The sequence below is a fragment of the Dipodomys ordii genome, unplaced genomic scaffold, assembly GCF_000151885.1.
Source record: "Dipodomys ordii isolate 6190 unplaced genomic scaffold, Dord_2.0 Scaffold8, whole genome shotgun sequence".
In the NCBI taxonomy this organism is placed as follows: domain Eukaryota; kingdom Metazoa; phylum Chordata; class Mammalia; order Rodentia; family Heteromyidae; genus Dipodomys; species Dipodomys ordii.
This window is the reverse complement of record NW_012267224.1, coordinates 25189695-25200737: the sequence shown is the minus strand read 5'-3', so window position 1 is coordinate 25200737 and position 11043 is coordinate 25189695. Positions and strand designations below refer to the sequence as shown.

General features: G+C 40.3%; 1 pseudogene; it reads left to right on the top strand.

The window, feature by feature from the left end:
• The first annotated feature begins 772 nt into the window (after window positions 1-772).
• Window positions 773-10595, top strand: LOC105980186 (annotated as a pseudogene).
• Window positions 10596-11043: the final 448 nt, after the last annotated feature.

The window sequence follows — 11043 nt, the reverse complement described above, 5'->3', positions numbered from 1 at the left end:
GGTGGGGCATGATGCTGTTAGTGATTTTATAAGAAGAGGAAGGGAGAGTCCAACTAGTGTGTGTTAGAATCCATCCCGGCCATCCCAGGGGACCACGCGGAGGCAGGCAGGCACAGGAGAAAGTTTATAAGAGGGGCTATAATACCTCCCCTGGGTGAGGGAGCAATATGCCATCTGCCCCTATCCAGATGGTCGTTCTGGGCAAGTGGTTCAGGTCCTCTGCATGAGCAGGTAGGTCTGGGTGGAGAGTGGGAGTGGCCAATTATCTGGGTGGGAACTCTAGGGCAGAGTGGAGTTCAGGTCTGGGTGGAGCTGAGGATCGGAGGTGGGGAGAATGCTAACAGTGTGCTTACTCTCTTTCATCATGCAATGCCCGCCACCATGCCCTATGGCAAGAGGACCTTACCATCACCACGCATGTGCTTGGACTTTCCAACCTCCAGACCTCAAAGAAATTTCTTTTCTTTACAAATTACACAGTGTCATGTATTTTATTACAGCAACACAAAAACTTACCCCTACAGATATCGACACAGTCTTTTCCAACTATATTAACAGAAACACAGGAGTGATTTTATTGAGGCTCTGGTCAAAGACTACAGAGGTGCTATAATTTCATTCTATCTCTCCATTCCCTATTATTTTTCATAGAATTTTTCCTTCTTCACCCAGATGGCAGTAAGCAAGGATTTTGTTCCTCTTAATAAATTTCACAGAAAGAAATATAAGCAAAGAAAAATCCCACCGTCGGGTATATAAACACCAAGGGGCCATGTGGAGGCAAGTGGAGGCTGTTGAAGTAACTTCATCCTGTGTGGATGGTGAAATCACTTGAGCAAGTGCAGCCAGGACACGGATTCATTGCCACATGTCAGTGAGTGTTTTGGCCAGCTGATTATTGTTTTTGTAGCTCCATGTGCCTGGTATCATCAGAGTCTCCAGCAGCATGCTGGCAGGTTGAGAAAGACCTCTTTCATTTCTGGGCATAGGAGAGATCTTTCTAGCCCAGAGCTCTGTTTTGATCTCACCAGGGGTAAAGCCCATCCCCTCTTTCTAGGATGGCTCTGCTGGCTTCCTCAGCAATGCTCCACCAGCTTCACTTCATATGTGAAAGCTTAAGCTTTCACATAAATTGCAACTGGTTTGAACACTGGGCAACCTATTTCATTCATTAGTTTTCTCACTATTAAGCCTCACCCCACCCAACAGTGATCTTATAAAACACACACACACACACACACACACACAGTGCAATCTACTAGGGACACTTCTCCATTAGCACAGAGACATAAAGCTGCTTTATTATTCATACTTGCAAATTTCTTCATTCTTTGCATTTCTTATTTGAAGTTCCACTGCATGTTTTATGCTCAAGTTTGAGTAGATACTGCTTTCTCTTCTGGGCTGTAAATAAGAAAGTTAGAAAGGCAGGAAAGCTAAATTGAAGTCGTAGAATACTTCTTACAGATTCTTGTTCCTTCCTATGTTTGGGAAGGACAGTAAAGAGAGCACAAGGAGGGGAGAGGAGAAAAAAAAGGAGCTTATAACATAGTTGACCTAGGCCTAAGAATAACTTGGAGACATTTGAAGTCAGGTATTGTCCCTCTGATTATGAGATGAGTCTAGCCATCAGAAAAACCTGTTGGCTTGATTATGTGTATTCTCTAGGGAACTTTGGGTTACTTGGTCCCACACACAAAGGAAAATTCACAGATCTGAACTGTCCCTAGGAAGGCTTCCAGTGCCAAATGATAGGACGTAGATTTAATTATTCCCAAACACTCCATCTTCACAAATGTTTTTATGCATTTTCTGGCTTCTTGACCACCATAAATTACACAGATGCCATTCCCTGGGGTTGGTTATGAAATATTTGTAGACAATGCAGATTACATCCTGTCACTGGCCTAGAGAACAGAGGGTATGTATTTAGGCTCTCTATTGACACTTAGTACTTGGGTAAACTTGAGCAAATTCTAAATGTCTTTGAGCTTGAGTCTCTTCATCTTTGAAATAAAAATAATATTAATATCTGCTCAACTGTCCACGTAGGTAGATCTCAAAGGATCTTGAGTGTCTGAAATAATCCTAAAAGTGTGTGTTCAAAAGAAAGGCATAGTTAGGATTTAGGCCAGCTTTCAACTTGCTTTAGGGGGGTGTGTGGTCCCTGTCACATTCATGCTGCAGAATCGATAATGATGTTGTATAGATAGGTGATTATCTTGGAGGTGATTCTTGTCTCCTAAGTGACATTTAGCAATGTCTTGAGACAGCTTTAATTGCCACAGCTGGCAGGGGTAAGAAGGATGCTATTGGTTTCTAAATGGTAGAGGGCAAGATGTTGCCTAATATCCTACAACATGCATGACATCTCTTTATATCAAAGAATTACAAGGTTTAAAATGTCACTAGAGCAGTGAATACATACCCTGGTGTGTACACAAGATGGCATGTTGACTGTTAGAAGTAACGATGGGTCATTGGGTTACCTGAGAGGGTTCTGATCCTTCTAAATCATTTCTGACTCAGAGAGAAGTTGTGGAGTCCTTTGTAGTTGCCCTGGATTTTAAATTGAGGTTCTCAGGAGCATCAGGCTTCCTGGGAAGAGGTCAAAGTTCAAAGGTCGAAGCCCCACCCTTCCGTGTTGTGATGGACCAGTCACTGACGTGGAAATTAGAGGTTGTACATCCTGGTTCTTTATGAACATTAACTGGATAAATTTGGGCAAACCCGGAACTTTTGAGGGTCAGTCTCCCCATCTTAAATAGGGTCATTGATAATATCTGCTCTATCACCCACACGGGACAGTTCTCAAAGGACATGAATGTGTAAACTAGCTAGGCAATCTGAGTTTTAACAAGCCATTCCAGGGATGTGAATGCATGCTGTTGGTTGAGATTCACTGACAAAAACAGTTGCCATAGCTCAGATTTTGCCACGCTGCCCTTGGAAAGTGCATGTTGGCGTGGGTTCAGCAGTGGCGACTCCTGGCAAGATTTTTACCCCAGGATCTCTCTGCCAAATCCTTTCCACTTCAAGGAGCATAGGCAACCTCACGTTGCAGAAATCAAGTGACATTATGACTTAGCTCTCCAATTAGAGGTGCCTTGTTGAGAGCCTCCTACACAGAGCAATGTTACCACCTCGCACACATTTCATTTTGATTAGACGTTCTGGCTGACAGGCTTCTCACAGCAGAAACTATGGTCCTCATTCCCTTCAGTGAGGGTGGCAATAGGTTTTCCGTGGCCCTACTGTGGATGTGGCTTGACATGGAGCAGTATTCTTGATAGAAGGTCCTGACATCAAATCACAAAGAGAAATTGGTAAGATGGAGAAGTGTCCAGAGCCTGACTTGCTTTTTCTTAAGAGGCACTAGATATCTACCAGGAGCCCACAGTCAAGTCTCAGTGAGAAGAGAGCACAGTGAACTCCTTGCATATACCAGATCTGTTATTTGGTCCTAGCTCTGACATGTTCTCTGGGGCAGTTAATCTTACTGACTTTATCAGTAATGTCAGTGTTATGGTGTAGTAATACAATCTTTCCACTGCTTCATTCAGTATTCATCAAGTAAACATTTTATATATAGACTATGAAGCACATGGCATGGAAGTTTATACATGGGAATTGAAAATGTATGACATGAAGTCAGACAGACAGACAGACACACACACACACACACACACACACACACACAATTATTTCTAATGCATATGGTAAGTTCTTCCCTGAGCATGATGGGAGTACAGCACAGATGAAAGAGTTGGGTGCACTATGAAGCTTTTTCTTTGAGTTTCAATCATAGGAAATTTTACCTGCTTAGTGATACTGAGAAGAGTCCAAGCAATGTGTTTACATGGTCATAAGTTTTAATTATACTGGGAAAGTAGGAATGTGAACATCATTTGCTCAAGACCACTACTTCCTTCCCCCTGGCTTCCCCTTCTTTGCATTTCCCCATGTGTTGGGTGGTAATGGAGTAGCCAAAGGCATTTTAAGAATTCATCTTAGGGAAAGTGGACTTGGGAATATGAGTAGAATTACTATTAGATTCTCAGTCATTTTCAGATATAGTGAAGTTCTTGTTTATTATTCTACTTTAGGGGAGACTTACGGAGATGATTCTACTACCCACTGTAGTGGCAGGACTATGAGGCGCTATGTCCCAAAGGTGTGGGGCAAAGGTCAAGTAAGGTGAGACCTCTTATAGCACCAAGTGTGGAAATGTGAGAAGAGAGAAACAAAGTTTGGAATGCTGGAAGTCTATGTTTGGTCTATGGAAAATTCTAATCTCTGAATGTTTGTAAATGGATTATGGAGTTCATCAACATCTAGTTAAGACAAAGATCCTCTTTCATTAGAAATATATATCATGATGTGGGATATATGAATATACACAGTCTCTCTATATTTTTAGGGAAATAGAACTTTTCCTGTTTTTATTTTTGTAGGATACACACGATCAGAAACACTACAAAGAGTGTATAAAACCCACAAGTTTTATGCATCTTAAATCATCTACAGTTAAAAAAGAAACAGTGATCAATCATGATAGAGAAATGACTAAGAAATATTCTATATTTTTACTGATAATACTATACATGATAACTGGTATGCTATGAAGAGGCAATAACAGAACACCATGTGTTGAAATCCTGACACCCAGTCTGATGTATTGGGAGGTAAATCCTTTGGGAGATGAATGTGTCATGGCAAGAAAGATCTCACAAGTAGGATCCTTAGCCTTATAAAGGGGACTCAAGGAGCTCTCATCTTCTTTCAAACATCTGAAGTCACCAGGACAAGTCAACAGTCTGAAACCCAGAAAAGAGCTCACCGCACCCATCCATGCCCCACACTGACCTCAGACTTCTAGTTCCCACAACGATAAAGAAATATTAAATATAAAGCACTTGATTGGTCCAGGGTGTTGTGTTGCCGTAGCTAAGTGACTAGAGCAGTAGATGCATTTCTCACATTCTGGTTCTTCTAGGACAACAACTCCATTTGCTTCTTTGACCGCTTCTTGGTTTGAGATCTGCTTGGCTGTTTTGCAGCCTACGTGGTTAGAGAATACACATGTGGAATAAATATTAAATTACAGCTCCATGAATTATTCACATAAAGGCTAACAGGGAAGACAAAGACTCAGAGCAAGACATCTTTTCTACCCAATTGCCTTTCAAACACACATGCTGGGATTATAGACAATGCAAAGTGAGGTGAGGAGGGTGGAGGGAAGAATCTGGGGCTTCCTGGAGCCCAGAGCTGCAGACCATATGGAGCATCAGAAGCCTGCCAGTGCTGCTTCATGGTGAAATAACTTTCAGCTGCTCCTTGAAGAAATTGCTGCTTGCAGCAGGGTTCAGCAGCTTCATTTTTTTTTTTTTTGAGCTCAAGGAGAGACGAGCTCCCGCAAGGCTGCAGTTTAAAAATCCAAAACAAAACCTAGCTAAATGTGCTCCAGCTTCTCCTGTTCTGATACTGACAGCTGCACTACAAAGCATGTGCAAGTCAATGCTGCACACACTTCAGATAGGAGGATAACAACCTCTGATTGTCCAGTGAATGACACGTGGACACCATTTGGAGAATGGGTGAATGACAAAGCCTTGACTTCACAAAACAGATGCTGCATGTCATCAAGTGATAGTGAGAATCCAGGGAAAGTGATGGTGGATCAACCCTGGGTATGGTCTTTATTCTGTGGGTTGCACAGTAACCCTCTCAATACAATGTGAAAAGCTCTCCCTTAAAATAATTAGGGAGAAGCTTGGCAGGCACTGGTGGCTCACACCTATAACCCTAGCTACTCAGGAGACTGAGATCTGAGGATCAAGGTTGAAAGCCAACCCAGGCAGTAAAGTCCATGAGACTCTTATCTCCAATAAACAACTCAGAAAAAGCCAGAAGTGGTGCTTGGCTCAATTGGTAGAGCACTCAAGGATAGCACCCAGACCTCAAGTTAGAGCTCTAAGATTGGCAAAATAAAAAAATAAAAAATAAATAAACAAGGGAGCAATGAACACTGTGCTTTGAAATAGCCCATGGCAGGGCTCCTTAGGCAGCATAAATTTGCAACAAAATTTCCTTGCTGAGTGAAAAAGAAATTCGTTGGAGGCTGTGTGTGTGTGTGTGTGTGTGTGTGTGTGTGTGTGTGTGCAAAAGCCAGTCCCGGGGCTTGAATTCAGGGCTGACCTTGTGTGCTTAAGGCTAGCGTTCTACCACTTGAGTCACAGCTCCACTTCCAGCGTATAATAATTATAACTATAATTATTATAATTGTTATAATATAATTATTATATATTATATATTTATTATATAATAATAATAATTGGTATTATTATTATAGTTGACAGAGACTTTTGAGGCTTTGCCTTGCTTGCTAGGATGCAGTATTATTTTGCAGGTAATAGAAGAGCTTATGTACTCTGATTTTTACAGTCAGCCTGCCAGATAGGTGTTAGCCAAGTCTGCTTTGTGTGAATTCTTCCCCCAAAACAAGTTCCATAGTTAACCTAGGGTAAAAAGAAAAGGAGAGACTAAAGACAGAGAGAAAAGAAATGTAAAAAAAACCCATCATATTTGTAACTTGTTTGCTTGATTATTATTTCTTGTAGGAAGTGGCACTGATGATACAAATACACTCCTTCTATGTTACAAGACAAACTATTCTAGAGGTCATGGAGTGAAAGTCTCATGGACAACTAAGATACTTGAGATGATTGAAGACTAACAGCCTATAGCTATGGGAAAGGGATGAGCCAGGTAGGTAGAACCAGGGTAGAAGGACCATATTAAGATCATTCTGCCACTATATCGGATTAGACAATGTTTACATGTTTGGTTTCTTTCTCTGGTAACAAAGGTCAGAGTTGAGTTTTGAACCAAGAGGCCCCAAAGACCTCGGACAGAAGGTACTTATTGGCTCTGGGAGAGAGAAACAGGGACAAGAACTGTTGGACATGACAGTGGCTTGGCTAGTTATGATGAGTACCTTTTAGATTTTACTTGTGTTGGCAAAAAGACTCATGGAGTATGAGTGGATATCACTAGTGGGAGGCCAAATTAACATTTTGCGAAGATTAGCTGCTCATTATCTACATTTTGAGCACATCACTTTTACATCTTCAATAGTTCAATTGTATATTTGTGAATAATATCTACTTTGCCTGTGATAATTGGATCAATCTAATGCCTTCCTCTAAGATACACATTCCTTCAAGGTAGATCCTGTTCTGCTTCCAATTGTGCCATGTTGATCAAATCCTTAGAGTTGTCAGGTCTAAGTCTCCAGAGTCACACATGACTATTTTTATTGTGGTCAAATATACGTAAAGTAGCATTTGCTATCTTGAACTTTTAAAAGTATGCAGTAGTGATAACTACATAAACATGGTTGCACAAATATTCACAGTGTGAAGCTGAAAATCTGTATCAATTGAATAACTTAATCTTTTATACTCTTTCCAACTCTCAGCAACTAGAATTCCACTTGAGTTTTCTAAGAATCTGACTTTTCTAAGATGACTCAAGAAAATCAGATTATGCAGTCAATTATCTTTTTATATACAAAATGGAATTCTATGCTTCCCCATTTGTAAGGAAATGGAAGGACTTGGAACAAAAGTATATTAAGTGAAGTAAGCCAGACCCAAAGAAACATAGACCCCATGGTTTCCCTTATTTATAATAAATAGTATATGTCTAAGGTAATCCTATCAGATGAACAGAATAGCTCAATGGCTATATACATATGACCATATAAGATGATGCTAAGGGAAATGAATTCCAAGACATGAACACAAGAGGTTTTTCTTTGTTGGTGTTTATAATGTACTACATGCTTTCTTTTTCTTTTGTGTTTTCCCCCCTATGGTTTATCCCCTATTGTCACTGTATTTGATTTTGGTACCCTGGGTATTGTATATATATATTTATCTGAATTAGGAAAGGGAAAGGGAACAAAAAATATTGGTGAGACATAGGACAAGGGAAGAACCAATGTAACAGTGATACTCAAAAAACAGTATGTTGGAAATTATCTGTGTAACTTGGGGGAGGGTGTCTTGGGAGGAGGGAAAGTGGGAGAAAAATGAGGGAGGGGGTAACAAGTTCAATAAGAAATGTACTCACTACCTTATTTATGTAACTCTAACCTCTGTGTACATCACCTTGACAATAAACTTAAAATTTAAATTAAAAAAGTTATTGATACAAAAAAAAGCTTGACATGTCTGTCTCCATATGATGTCTTCTGGCTTTGCTGTCTTAACCCTTTGGTTACTCAGCATACAGACATGTTGATCGTTTAAAAGTATTTTTGTCCAGAACTAATACTTTGACTGCTTCATAGGCCAAAGCCTTCTCATGTTCAGAATAATGCTTAGTTGGTTATAATGTAGAATTTTTTAATGTAATGTCAAGTACTTTTTATTAGCATTTCTTAAGGGCTTTTGCATTGATTTTTATTTTTTGTTGGTCAAGCAGCATGAACGCTGGGCCTGGGCACTGTCCTTCAACTCTTCAGCTTAAGGCTAGCACTCTACCACTTGAGCCACAGTACCACTTCTGGCTTTTTGTGCTTATGTGATGCTGAGGAATCAAACCCAGGGCCTCATGCATGCAAGGCAAGCACTCTATCACTGAGCTGCCTTCCCAGCTCCTGCATTGTTGTTTATAAGGAAGATTGGTTGGTAGTTTTCTTACAGTATCTTTGATTTTGGGTATCTGAGTCATGATGATCCACTGAATAGTCTGGAATTATTTACTTTTTTTTTCTCTTAAAAAGTTTGAGAAAGATTAAGATTAATTCTTAAATCTTTCTTCAAGGTCTAGAGACATAGCTTAAGAGAAAGAGCCTAGCAAGGTAAGGTTCTGAGTTCAAACACCATTAAAAAAAGTTTTTGATAGAAGTCTCCAGCAAAGCCATCTGATGCTGGATTTTCTTTGTCAGGATATAATATTTAACGAGTTAAATATTATAGTTACACCTCAGTTCAGATTTTTGTGTGTCTGCTTCTCTTCCCATTTCATGATGGTGTTGTGTTCCCCACCTGTGTGTGCACAGAAGAAATGGAAAGACAAATGAGCTCTTTGGAGTGGAATATTGAAGACAAAAGTGAGAAAATAAAGGAGGATGAGAGAGAGAGAGAGAGAGAGAGAGAGAGAGAGAGAGAGAAAATAGAGACTCTTTAAAGACTACAACTTCTAGCCTTCTATCTAGAGAGCAGTGTTCCCAGGCTGTTTTACAATGTAGGTGGGTTAAGCACTGCTGAGGAGTCAGTGACTGGGCTGTTGGAAACTATGGCAAGCATTTGTGCATGTGTAAGTTTTATTGCACATTTCCTGATGTGCTTTATTGAAAGGCGTCTGTGACTTCTCACCCACTACTTCTAAAATGTATGTACATTGCAGAGCTTACAAACGCTGAGTTGCGAAAATGCATTTCTTTTGAATTTCATATAAAAATGAATCTCATCAGTTTTACAGCTCTTGTGTCTCTTACTCCAGTATGGAATTCTGACATGCGGCCAATGCAGTATGGTTTAGGCTCCCTTGGGGCTTTTAGCATCTCATTATTTAGATACCTGCACCTGCAATCTACATTAAAACTAAGAGGAAACATCGTTGTTTCCACTGCCTAGCGTCTACACATATGGCAAATAAAAAAACATGAACTTGATTGAATTATCTTCACATTCAAAGATCCATGTTTCTATTTTTATCTCAGTAGTAGTAGTAGTAACAGGGTATGCTGATCTTCACAGGACTTTGTCTAAGTTCCTCTTTCTATTAATTTTTTGTGCTTCAGTGCTGGGGCTTGAACTCAGGGCCTTGTTTTTTCACTCATGACTGGAGCTCTACCACTGGAGCTATGCCTCTTCTACTGGCTTTTTGCTGGTTAATTGGAGATGAGACGTTCAGATTTGTCAGCCCAGGCTGGTTTGAAACCAGGATTCTCAGGTATCAGCTTCCTAAGTAGCTAAGATTGCAGACAAGAACCACTGATGTCCCTCTTTTAAAAACCAATGAATGGGGGCTGGGAATGTGGCTCAGTGGTAGAATGCTTGCCTTGCATGCATGAGGACCTGGGTTCAATTCCTCAGCACCAAATAAGCAGAAAAATCTGGAAGTGGTGCTCACATGGTAGAGCACTAGCCTTGAGCTGAAGAGCTGAGGGATAGTGCCCATGCCCAGAGTTCAGGGCCCATGACCGACAAACAAACAAACAAACAAACAAAAAAACAATGAATGGAGGTGAGGAGGGCGGAGAGGCAGGTGTCAGTAAGTCCTGGAGTCCCAGCCCAAGGCATGGTCTCAAGATCCTAACGAACATTCATCAGGGATTTTTCATCCAAGGTGCAGTTCAGTGCCCAGACTGATGAACACTGAGTTGAATGCAGTTGATGCTGAAAATCAGGTGGAACTTGAGGAAAAAATACGACTTATTAATCAAGTGTTGGAACTACAACACACACTTGAAGATCTCTCAGCAAGAGCAGATGTAGTTAAGGGGGAAAAAATCTAAAGCTAAAACCCTCATGTCTGCTTCTAGTGTTTTCCAAATATCTGACACAAAAAGCGAATGAAAGTAAGGGATTGGTTTCCCTTCTTACTTATGAAATTGCTGCCACTCTCTCTCTCTCTCTCTCTTTCTCTCTCTCTCTCTCTCTCTCTCTCTCTCACACACACACACACACACACACACACACACACACACATCTCCTTCCCTTTCCCCTCCCTCTCTCTTTCCTTCCTTTAAAACTTGGGATGATTCCAAATGTTATAGTACCTTTGTTTGCAGGTTCATTGAATATTTATGAGGATAATGTCAAATCTAGGCAAAATTAACGACTCAATAGGAGACTTCCATGTGTTTGTATATTATGTTAGTCTAATAAAATGTGCAGATGAATTGTAGAGAACTTACAATTAGAATTACATATATTTATGAAACTTAAAGATGAATGTTTTATTGAATTTGCTTTGATATACTTAGTAGTGACTTTTACTACACCCTTCCTTAGTGAGATATAT